At 38.0% G+C, this 10,779-nt stretch overlaps 2 long non-coding RNA genes across 2 annotated transcripts; both read right to left on the reverse strand.

The window, feature by feature from the left end:
* Positions 1 to 940: 940 nt before the first annotated feature.
* Positions 941 to 5,934, reverse strand: LOC144604953 (uncharacterized). The gene is made up of 3 exons (XR_013548791.1): positions 5,860 to 5,934; positions 2,282 to 2,468; positions 941 to 1,042 (listed from the first exon to the last, which is right to left on the reverse strand). It is a non-coding gene; the product is annotated as an uncharacterized LOC144604953 (long non-coding RNA).
* A 358-nt stretch (positions 5,935 to 6,292) lies between these two features.
* On the reverse strand, positions 6,293 to 10,442 carry LOC144604956 (uncharacterized). The gene is made up of 3 exons (XR_013548793.1): positions 10,398 to 10,442; positions 8,097 to 8,131; positions 6,293 to 6,389 (listed from the first exon to the last, which is right to left on the reverse strand). It is a non-coding gene; the product is annotated as an uncharacterized LOC144604956 (long non-coding RNA).
* Between the last annotated feature and the right edge of the window lie 337 nt (positions 10,443 to 10,779).

Below are 10,779 nucleotides of genomic sequence, written 5' to 3' on the forward strand. Positions count from 1 at the left end.
TAACCTACATACCTGTACGTCTTTGGGGTATTATGGTCTTTCAAATGGAAAAATTAATGGGATTGTATTAGTTTCAGGGAAGGCTGCTAAATTTTCCCCAATGTCCATATTATTTCTTTATGCAACATCACAGTGTAAAAACTTGTCTGATAAAGCTTTTAATGGCTAATAGAACTTTTAAACTTACAATTTCCCATTGATAATTCTCCTCAATTACCTACAAAGGAATCTTCTGAGTTTTAATAATGGTAAGCTAAATTTGAAATCATTTGGTCTATGTTTATCAAAGGTACTGAAGGGTCATCACCTAACCTTTCAATTATATCCACGAAATATGACTGAGATTTAAAATGATTAAACATTTTCTATCAAATGCATTGTGATTGGTGCTGGATTTTGGATTAAATATGACACAGCACAACAGAACAAAAATATTTCTTTTTGTTGTGGTTTGCAACAGTAAAGTTTAAGTAAATATTTTGCAGATAAACTTTGTATCAGTGATAATATTAAAATCTCTAAGTTTTCTTCAGTCCATCTTTTCAGGAATCTTGAGCCATTTTGGATGATTTTCTTGTAGGAAACCTTGCCACAAGAAAATTGGATTGCTGGAACATTTTGACCTTATCCAAGCAGGATAGTTAAGATTGATGGATGATTTATGCAAAAAATCAGAAACCAGGCCAGTTGAAAAAAATGTAAAGTTATCTATTACAATTGAATTTGATGAAGAGTTAAGTTAGAAAATATTTGCTATATATTTAAAAACATGAAATAAGTGATTTTTAATTATGTGAAATAAATCTTTGATTTCAAGGTATGACATAAAATGGTACATACCTTCCTAATATAACATTACACATAGGGTTCACATGTTCACATTTTGGAGGTTCAATTATATTACAAGGCTGATATGTAGGCACATCTGTGCAATGTTCATTATTTGAATCAGTAGTTTTCCACTCATAAGCTGTTTCAGAACAACAGTCAGAGAGCTCGTGTTTCCCATTCTTTCTCATGCATTCTTTCTTAGAAATAGAACCTATGAAATGGAAATCATTTGCATTAATTAAAAAAATCCTTTGACTTATTAAAAAAATTAAGTGATTATTTTTTTGACAAATGAATGATTCAATCATTCAATTAATTCATCATTCAATGATTTATTGATACTTTATTGCAACATGTACCAAGGTACTGTGAAATGCTTTGTTTTGTATACAACCTGGTAAAATCATATTGCAGACCATACCTAGGCAGTACACAAGTGTTGTAACATTTTGGCATGAGGCATAGGTCTCCCTTCCCCACCAGGTACCCCTTCTCTGCAGCCCCATCCCTCCCTGCCAGGTCCCCCCTTTTTTACCCCCCCCCACCGGGTAGCTCTTGATGATCCCCTCGCTCTCCGATGACCTTCCTCAATCTATGGCAAAGCCTTAGTGAACTGATGACATTTACATTTGTAAATGTGAGGAAATGTAGAACTTCGAGCCACATATCCAAATATGGAAGTCCCAAACTTCCTGACAGTTTCTTGACAGTATGCAAACATTTTGTGCTCTTACGCTAAGAAATTAAACTGCACTTGGATTATGCAGCAGATTAAAGTTAAATGTGTAGCAGGTAAGAAAAAGTTAGCGACCATTCTTAAATGATCTACGTATAAATTTGTTATTTTAACAATATTTTGAAGTGCTTTCTTAACTTTTTAAAAATTCAATCCTTTTTTCATTTTTAGACACATGTTTAGATGCCAATATTTGACTGTTTTGATAGACAGCAAAGATGGAGGCACAGCAATCTCATCTATCAAAGGTTTCTGCAGCAGTTTCATCGATTAGCCTAGTTATGACCCACCATGACAAGGTAACATTGGGTCTCACTGATCAGGTCTGCAAAGCTCTTGAATGGCCTTACAGATTCAAACTATCTTGGTGTATCTTGGTGCTAATGACGGTTGTTGGACCTCACTTAGCAAAATGTAAGCTGATATTTTACATCTTAATCTTTGTTTACAATGGCCATGCAGGCCATAAGTATGTACAAAAATATTAAGGTTTATGAAGCTCTAAGGAAGGAATATAGGGAAAAAAGTAAGAACATAGAGTGCACCATGTTTATGTTAGCTTATATGTGTCATAAATAGGCCAATGTATCACTTCTTTGCTAGAGCAATACAAAAATGAGTGTATTACGCTGTACTCTCGCCAAGCTTAACCAGTTAAAATGGTATTTTCATTGATTACGTTTATATTCTTATTAACAACATCCTATCTCATACCACATTGTCCTTGTATGTTATCCTTGAAAAGCGATTCGGATAATTTAATTCTGAAGTGCCTTCGGTTTCCTTTAATGACGACTCGAATGGAAGGAATACGAACACGTATATGGCAACCCCGTTTTGAAATGTTAAATCCTTCTGCATGATAAGGTAGATTGACAGGTTCTCCATTGAATTCCACCCGCTGAGAATAGATGGAAACATGTTGAAAATCATTTGAAACCTCGACATGAGAAAATTATTATCAAATTTTGTCAAAGAAATGATAATTATAACTTTATAGTCAGTATTCTGGAGGCAAATATGACGGCCTCAGTAATACATGGGGCCAGTTTTTTGTTGAGTATAGTTTGGAAGAAGTTTAAGACAAACTTGCTGCAGCAAAAATAAAGCCCTCTAAGTTTAAATTCTTTAGGAATCCATTTTACTGTTCTAAAAAAATGGATGGCTGACAATTTGTCATTTGTGAGTCAGTTTGACTCAGATCTCTGCACATGCTCTGCTAAGTGTACAAGTGCGTGTCAAGTGGAAGGACAGGTGCTAGCAGATCTTATCTCTTACTCGGTCAATGGACTATCTAAAAGGTTGAGCAAATATAGTGTTGGGCTCTAGGGAGGGACTAGATGCACTTTTCGGTGGAACAGTAGAGCACAAGAACAGACCCTTCAGCTCACAATGTCTGTGCTGAACATTGTGCCAAGTTAAACTAATCTGCACGTGATCCATATCCCACCAGTGCCTGCATATCCATGTGCCTATCCAAAGCCTCTTAAACGACACTAACATATCTGCCTTCATCACCATCCCTGGCAGCTGGTTGAAGGTACCCATCACTCTCATTGTTATAAAACGTGTCCCGCACATCTCCTTTAAACTTCGCACCTCTCGTCTTAAAACTATGCCCTTAAGTCTTTGACATTTCCACCCTTAGAAAAAAAGATTATGACTGTCTACCACATCTATGCCTCTCATAATGTTACATGCTTTAAGATCTACTTTCAGCTCTGTCCCTCCAGAGAAAACAATCCATTTGTCTAACCACTCTAATACCTTCTAAATGGCTAATACCTAATCTAGGCAGCATTTTGGTAAACCTCTTCAAAGCCTCCACATCCTTCATGTATGTGCAGACCAGAGTTGCACACAATACTCCAAATGCGGTCTAACCAAAATCCTGTAAAACTGTAACATGACTTCATGACTCTTGTGCTCCAACTGATAAAGGCAAGTATACCATAAGCCTTCTTTACCACTCTATCTACTTGTTTTGCCAATTTCAGGGAGCTATGGGCTTGGATCCCAAAATCCCACTGTACATCAATGCTGTTAAGAGTCTTTCCATTAATTAATATTTTTCCCTTACATGTGACATCCCAAAGTGCAACACTTCACATTTTCTCAGATTAAACACCATTTGTCATTTCTATGCCCATTTCTGTAGCTGACCAAAATCCTGCAGTATACTTCGACAGCCTTCCTCATAGTCCAAGACTCCAGAAACGCTGGTGTTGGCTGCAAACTTACTCATTCACCTATCTACATTAACTTCCAAGTCATTTATATATCCCAGCCTACTAGCCTGTCCTTATAACTCAAACCCAAGTTTTTTGAAGAGGTAATGATGATCGAAGAGGGTAGGGTGGTGAATGTTATCTACATGGATTTTAGTAAAACATTTGATAAGGTCTCCCACAATTATTGATTTAGAAGATTAAGATTAATGTGATTCATAATGGCTGATTTGGAAGATTAAGATGACTGGCTTCATCTTGACTTGGTTTTATGGATTCCAAAATGGCTTACTAATAGAAGAGAGAGGATTTTGGTAGAAGGACATAATTCAGGCTAGATGTCTTTGACCAGTGGAGATTTGTAGGGATCCTTACTGAGACCTTTGTTGTTTGTGATATATAGCAATGACTTGGACATAAATGTTGATGGCTTAGTTTGTAAGTGGGCAGGGAACATCAAGAATGATGGAGTTGCAAACTGTGAGGAAGGCTGTCAAAGTAGATTGTAGAATATCGATCAGCTACAGAAATGGACAGAGAAATGGTAAAGGCAGTTTAATCTGAGCATGTCTGAGATGTTACTCTTTGGGATGTCGAATGTATGGGGAAGGGATATGGTTGATGGCAAAACCTTTAACAATATGATGTGCAGAGGGATCTTGGAGTCCGAGACCATAGCTCCCCTTATGGGCACATATGTAGATAGTGTGGTAAAGAAGGCATATGGTTTGCTTGCCTTCATTGGTAGGGATTTTAATGTAAGAGTCAGGAAGTCATGATGCACCTTTATAACACTTTGGTTAGGCCCCATTTGGAGCATTGTGTACATTTCTGATCACGTCATCACTTGAAGGATGTGGATGTTTTTGAGAGGAATCAGAGGACGTTTACCAGAAAGCTGTGCGGATTAGAGAGTATTAGTTATGAACAGAGATTGGATAAACTTGGATTGTTTTCTCTGGAGCATTAGAAGCTGAGGGGAGACCTGAAATAAGTATATACAATTATGACAGGATAGATGTAGTAGACAGTCAGAACCTTTAGCCCAGTGTGGGAATGTCAAAGACTAGATGGCATAGTTTTAGTGTGAAAGGGGCAAAGATTAAAGAAGATGTGCAGGAGATGTATTTTTATATAGAAAGTGGTGGATGAGTAGAATGTGCTGCCAAGGGTGGTGTAGAGATAGATAAGAAGCTTTTAGATAGTTAAATTGATAAGCAGTGAATGGAGGTGTATGGATCATGTGCAGAGGAGGTTAGTTTAGCTTGGCATTGTGTTCAGCACAGATGTTGTGGGATGATTGCAACTTGGTGGGGATAGTGTGGGGGGTGTGATCCAGTTGAGGGAATACGGACAACAAAAAAATAATTCGCAAAACATTGGATGGCTGTGAAGACCAAGATGTCTGGAGAGAAGTCTGGAGGGAAAGTTGAGGTAGAAAATGCCATCCTAGGACCCAAACATTCTTTCCAGGTGAGGCAGAGGTTCACCTGCACCTCTTCCAACCTCCGCTCAGTCTGCCTTAACCAACCTGATCTCCCGGTGGCTCAGCACTTCAACTCCCCCTCCCATTCCCAACCTGACCTTTCTGTCCTGGGCCTCCTCCACTATCAGTGAGGCCCAACGCAAATTGGAGGATCAGCACTTCATATTTTGCTTGGGTAGTTTACACCCCAGCGGTATGAACATTGACTTCTCTAACTTCAGGTAGTCCCTGCTTTCCCTCTCTATCCCCTCCCCCTTCCCAGTTCTCCCACTAGTCTTCCTGTCTCCTACTGCATCCTATCTTTGTCCCACACCCTTCCCTGACATCAGTCTGAAGAAGGGTCTCGACCCGAAACGTCACCCATTCCTTCTCTCCAGAGATGCTGCCTGACCCGCTGAGTTACTCCAGCATTTTGTGTCTACCTTAAATGCAAACAGAAGTTCAGGGAACGTATTTGATGATATTGTTAAGGAGATTAAGAGTACTGGGGAAAGATTTGAGCAAGGAGCTTAAACAATTGATAGGATCAGGCTGGTAATATTTTCATAGTGAATGTACAAACAGTTATTATTACTTACATTATTTTCACTTTGTGATAAATTTACGGCGTTTCCATTGTAAGTAATAATTAGTGATTTCACACATGATTTAGATGCTATTGGAGGGCAGTACTGATTATCAAGGATCACAGAAAAATTGTATCTTGAGATTTTTTCTTCCACAAGGACATATGAACAATCTTCAACAAATTTGTAGTGTATTCCCATGAAGGTACGATAATGTCTTTTTCCCCATAAATGGCATACATCTAAAATTAAAACAGATATTGATTTTTAGATTCCAATTTGAAAAGCAATGGAATTGCTTGCAATTAAATTAGTTATTCCATTTGAAATTTAATGAGAAAGTAAGATGAATAGTTAAAAATATAGCTACATGGACAATCCCATTCTGAACAGCATCCATCTTCAGTCTTGACACTGAAAGGTCTAAACTGACTGGAACATTTTGGCTTCGGAGTTAGTTCACAGGAAACTTGTTCAATTTTGTATGTTTCTGCATAAACACAAGTGAAGGTCGCACAGTTGTCCATCCATGTTTCGTTGCACTAGAAAATTATGTAAAACAAATGAAAGCATCTTAAATTTTTTATTTAGATTGACTGTTTTGAAATAGTATTCATGTAAATGCATTTGAAGGAAATATTTTTTTGATTGGTTTCATTAAATTGCACTAATACAACAATTCAAAGAAGTTTTAACGTAGTTATGTTTCTGTAAGCTTCTGCTTTATAAAGTAATTAGTGGAAACCAGCATTTTAATATTTGGATTTTAATGAATGTAATAATCAGAGGGCAGATTTTGAGACCCAGGAACAGAATCTACTATAATCCTGTTTTTATTTGTGTCCACTATTGGATGAATGGGACATAAAGGTGGATTCATCAAATGCAATCCATTGAATAGCACCATTATGATCATTGATGATGTGTGTGTTCAAAAACTGACCAGTGATTTCAGGAACAAATGTGGGGCTCATGTTGTCGGCCTCCCCGTGGTGAGCCCTGTCAACTGACCTCAGTCAGGCGAACAACAACAAACAGAGACAGCAGAAGCAGAAGCAGCTTCATAACTTCTGCCGCCTCAAACGCAAGAAGAAGAAAGAACAAATGTGCCTTGCCAATGGTGAACCTTTGGAGTGTCTTCCTTTGGAGCTATGGAGGAGCATTATTGACTAAAACGGAGTTCATATTATTAATTTGGCCTTTGGTGTCTTTCAGCAACCAAATCAAAATAATCACAATTACTGTAATAATTTAGTTTTTTTCTTTATTTCAACACACTCATGGATTACATATAAGGAAGCAATGGAACATTCTGTGCTCCAAATATCATTGCAGAAAAGAAGATTACTTGTATCTTTAGCCACTAAAAGGTATGTTGATAAAATCTTTGTTGGCTCCGGCCAAACCAAAAGACAAGAACTTTGAGGAGTTAACACTCTCCACTAGGGACAATTTTTACATTTACCAAGCCAATTAACCTACAAACCTGTACGTCATTGGAGTGTGGGAGGAAACCGAAGATATCAGAGAAAACCCACACAGGTCACGGGGAGAACGTACAAACTGCGTACAGACAGCACCCATAGTCGGGATCGAACCCGGGTCTCTGGCGCTGCATTTGCTGTAAGGCAGCAACTCTACCGCTGCGCCACCATGTCTAAAAACAGGAATGCAGTGGTATGAAATTTAGTTCAGTAATAAGTAACATGCTGGGGTACAAACAGTTCCATATAGCATGAGGCCATTTAGCTTTATCATTAAACTAATTCATTTAGTTTTTTCACCTTGGTCATTCATCTTTTTCCCTCTCCTGTCAGGCAGAAGATACAATAGCTTGAAAGCATGTAGCAGGACCAGCTTCTTCCCCTCTGTTATCAGACTACTGAACGGTCCTCCCATAAGCTAGCATGTAGTCCTGATCTTCCAAACTATCTCGTTGTTGACATTGGACTTTTTACTTTGGAGCTATATTGCTACAAAGCTGTAAAACTATATGCTGCCCTCTGATAATTTCCCCTTTGCCCTACCTGGTGTACCCATATACAGCTTGATTGTAATAATATATGATATGATCTGATTTAATTGAATAGCATACAAGCAAAAGCTTTTCACTGTATCATGGATCAAGATTAGGCAACATATTACAATATTTTTGTTTTACCTTGAATCATTTGAATCACTGAAGAATAATGTTTGTAGTGTAAGCTTACGGAAAATCAAAATTACATAAGTAAATTCATTATATTTACCCTTCGTGGTGGATTTGAATCACAGAGACATTCTTCTGGTGGAATGGTGGAGAATGTTGCAATGGAGAAAGAGGACAGTATTAGAATCATATTACAAGTGGAGAATAATAAATATAACTGTAACAAGCTGCATTTATAAATTTTAGATAATGTCTCATTAGATGCATGCCAAATGGACAAAAGAAGACTTTCTGGGTGATTAACAGCTTTGTTGTTTCCAGAGTGGTGTAGGATTCATTACAAGGAAGACCAATGCAAGAAGAAAATTAACAATGCTGATTTATACCAATAAGCCTCCAGATGGCAGTTGTGGAAGGTCCAAAGGAAATTCGGTGGCTGTGAATAATCTGCCAGCACATCTCTCGACCCTCAGAAAGCATCCTAAAACTCTGTGGGCATTTCAGGAAGCAAGATATGGTGACCTTGGTGCGTAAATGGTATGGCCATAGTGGTCATGGGTCATGGTGTTAGTGGAGGCGGCAACAGGAAGCCCTTCAGCCAGGTGAGCCAACGGTTCGGGTACGATATGGAGTGGCGCTAAAAGGAACCAATGGCACGGCGTGGGGCAGACTGACCGCTATATCATCAATCCAATGCTGTTCGGATACTGGGCCTTAATGTGTACAAATAAGAAACTGCAAGTCTCCTTATTGCAAAATTGTCATTTCTGAACAAGAGGGCATAGTTTAAGGTGAAAGGGACAATGTTTAAAGGAGATGCGCGAGGCAAGTTTTTTTACATAGGGTTATGGTCCCCTGGAACGTACTGGAACATAGGGGTCGTGGTGGTGGCAGATTTAATAATGTTGTTTAAGTAGGTTTTAGATAAGCACATGGATATGCAGGGATAGGAGTGTTCCAGATAATGTGCAGGGAGATGAGATTAGTTTTGGTGCAGATATTGTGGGCAAAAGGGCCCTTTACTGTGCTACACGTTTCTATGTTCTATAATATGATTTGACTCGACAGCACACAGAACATGCTTTTCACTGTATCTTGGTACACCTGACAATGATGAAAGAGGGAGATTTGTAGGGCAGAGTGATAAATAATAATTATACTTAATGGATGCCACATATATATTTGTAGGAAAGAACTGCAGAATCTGGTTTAGATCGAAGGTAGACACAAAATGCTGGAGTAACTCAATGGGACAGGCAGCATCTCTGGAGAGGAATGGGTGACCTTTTTGAGTTGAGACCCTTCTTCAGACTCATATTTATTTAATGCGTCTGATATGTTAAGAGTCATAAGTTATTAAAGGCCATTTAATTAAAGGATGATAGTCTTAAACAATTTAAATTTCGTCATGAGCTGTGTTGAATAATATTACTATTTTTAAATGCCACTAAGCTTGGTATACACAATTTAAAATGGACCCATAGACCGTAGCTGTGAAATATTGACCCATTGTCATATTTCAGTGCCATTGCTAACAATCTTTTGCTCTTAAAGCACCAATTATGGATTTCGTGGAAGTTCAACCGTGTTTTCCAAAGATTGTCTGGTCCACTTTTTACCCTTATTACTAATAGTGTGTGATGTGTTTGCACACGATGAGCATTTGTGTTCCATTTGTCCAAATGTGTCAGAACCTCAACTTGTGCAAAATGTGTTGATTCTAATCATGGCTTATTATGCTGAATATCCGAAGAAAATGAGAAACAGAAGACAACAGCTCAGTTGGACACAAAGTGCTGAACAAGGAACTGCAGATGCTGGATTACACAAAATGACCCAACGTTCTGAAGAAATCACCATGTCATAGAGCATCACCAGAGAACGTACATAGGTGATGTTTCAGGTCAGGACCCTTCTACAGTTTGAAGAAGGGAGTCGATCCTAAACAACACTTGTCCATGTTCTCCCGAGACACTGCCTGGCTCGCTAATTACTTCAGCACTCCGTTTCTTTTTGTGTAATCTAGCATCTGTGGTTCCTTGTTTCTGTACCAAATCAGTTCCTCCGCAATTTCTAAGTTTTTTGAAGATTTTCACAATATCTAGCTATAATTGTATTGAGCCACACATTAAAATCTTGAAATGTATTTTTTCACCTTGTATGTCAATAATGTAAAGCAAAGAAGCAAGAAGAGGTAAGACACGGAGCTGCTGTTTAAAAATGTTGACCCAGTTGTCTAAAGATTTGCCACTGTTTACAGTAAATAAACAGTTTAATAAAATGTGCCAGCACATGAATTCCTATTAAAGGTTTCTTAACTGCGTACCAATTACGTTTTACTTAACAGAGCATACAAATACAGAAGAATAAGCTAATATGATGAATAGGTGATGTTACAAACCTGATGTAGTGCTAATAGTGGTCTCAGTTGTTGGTGTTGTTTCTGGAGAAAGAAAAAAGGTTATAGTTATCCACTGCAGGCAAGATGAATGTCAAAATTAATTGGTATGCAGTTAAGAAACCTTTAATAGGAATTCATGTGTGGGCACATTTTATTCTGAACATTTCAGCGCATTTTTATCCACCTCGACAGTGATATATATCAAATAGATTGAAGTCTGAACAAGAAATAATACATTTCTGAAGAAAAATATTGACTCCTGCCCTTTCAGATATTCACAGTCCTCATGCACAGAACATCGCAACTCATCACAATTTTACTAACTAGTATGTTTCTTGGAACATGGACTGTTTACTATCCTATCCATGAGCAAATGCTCTCA

This window comes from Rhinoraja longicauda, chromosome 23 (genome assembly GCF_053455715.1).
Source record: "Rhinoraja longicauda isolate Sanriku21f chromosome 23, sRhiLon1.1, whole genome shotgun sequence".
Classification (NCBI taxonomy): Eukaryota; Metazoa; Chordata; class Chondrichthyes; order Rajiformes; family Arhynchobatidae; genus Rhinoraja; species Rhinoraja longicauda.